Genomic DNA, 1,810 nt, shown 5'->3' with positions numbered 1-1,810 from the left:
AAAGATTGCTCCAGTTAAATGAGCTAGAGGAGTTCAGACTCAATGCCTTTGAAAATGCAAAAATTTATAAGGAAAAGGCAAAGAAATGGCATGACAAGAAGTTGTCAACCAGAGTCTTTGAGCCAGGACAAAAAGTTCTGCTCTTCAACTCTAGGCTCAGATTGTTCCCAGGAAAACTTAAATCCTGCTGGAAGGGTCCGTATTTGATTACAGGAGTATCACCATATGGATATGTTGAGCTTCAAGATATTGATTCTGATAAAAAGTTCATTGTTAATGGACAAAGGATCAAACATTACCTTGAAAGTAATTTTGAGCAGGAGTGCTCAAAACTGAGACTTGAGTGATTCTCAGTGAAGGTCCAGCTAAAGACAGTAAAGAAGCGCTTGCTGGGAGGCAACCCAGTCATTAGAAGGTTATATGAATTGTTCTTACAGAGGCAAATATCAAAAATGAAGGAATTCACAGAGTTACAGAAGGATTCAGCTCAAAAAGCAGAGAAAAAGAGCTTACTGGCGAAAAAATTACAGTAAGGGGCATTTTGGGTGTTAAACGCCAGAATGGGTATCATTCTGGGCGTTTAACGCCAGGAATGGTGCCATTTTGGGCGTTAAACGCCAGAATGGGCACCATTCTGGGCATTTAACGCCAGGTGTGCAGCATTCTGGGCGTTCAGAAAAACGCCCAGTGCTAAAGGATTTCTGGCGTTTAACGCCAGCCAGGGCACCTGGCTGGGCGTTAAACGCCCAAAAGGGGCATCCAATGGGCGTTAAACACCAGAATGGGTGCCATTCTGGGCGTTTAACGCCAGAAAGGTGGGGGGACCACAATTTTGTTTTCAACTCAGATTTTTTCAGACTTTCCTTTTCTTTCCCATATTTTTCCACAAAAACACATTCCAATCTCTCATCATTCACTTTCAAATTTTCAAAATCATTCTTCAAATCTTCGAAATCATTCCCAAATTTTATTCAAAAACTCACCCTTTTTTCAATTTCTTTCCATATCTCCTCAAATCTCCTTTCAAATTTTTCTTTTTTTTCAAAAATCTCTCCCCCCACTATATAAATAAACGTTTGCCACCCCTCATTCCCCACACCATTTGAATTTCCTCTTCCTGTCTCCCTCTCTTCTCTTCTTTCTTTTCTTTTTGCTTGAGGACAAGCAAACCTCTAAGTTTGGTGTGCTTTTCCGTGATCACTAAGCCAAGATTCATCAAGATCATGGCTCCTAAGGGAAAACAAACCAATTTAAGAGGAAAGAAAGAGAATAATCCAAAGAATCTTTGGAATCAAGAGAAGTTCTTAACCAAAGAACATGAAGACCATTATCACAAAATAATGGGTCTGAGGTCAGTGATCCCGGAAGTTAAATTTGATCTGAAAGAAGATGAATATCCGGGGATCCAAGAGCAAATTCGAAACAGAGGATGGGAAGTTCTGACCAATCCTGAAATAAAGGTTGGAAGGAACATGGTTCAGGAATTCTACTCTAATCTGTGGCTAACAGATAAGCAAAGAATGACTGGAACTGCTTACCATACCAACAGAACCATGGTTAGAGGGAAAGTTATGTACTTCCATCTAGACAAAATAAGAGAAATCTTCAAACTACCTCAACTACAAGATGATCCTGACTCCTTCAATAGGAGAATGGTGAGAGCAGATAAAGGGTTGGATCAAGTTCTAGAGAACATATGCCTCCCTGGAACTAAGTGGATAACCAATTCAAAGGGTGTCCCAAACAAACTCAAGAGGGGAGACCTCAAACCAACTGCAAGAGGTTGGCTAGACTTTATTGGGCGTTCCAT

The sequence above is a fragment of the Arachis duranensis genome, chromosome 10 (genome assembly GCF_000817695.3).
Source record: "Arachis duranensis cultivar V14167 chromosome 10, aradu.V14167.gnm2.J7QH, whole genome shotgun sequence".
NCBI classification, from domain to species: Eukaryota; Viridiplantae; Streptophyta; class Magnoliopsida; order Fabales; family Fabaceae; genus Arachis; species Arachis duranensis.
Note: the sequence above shows the minus strand (reverse complement) of the source record.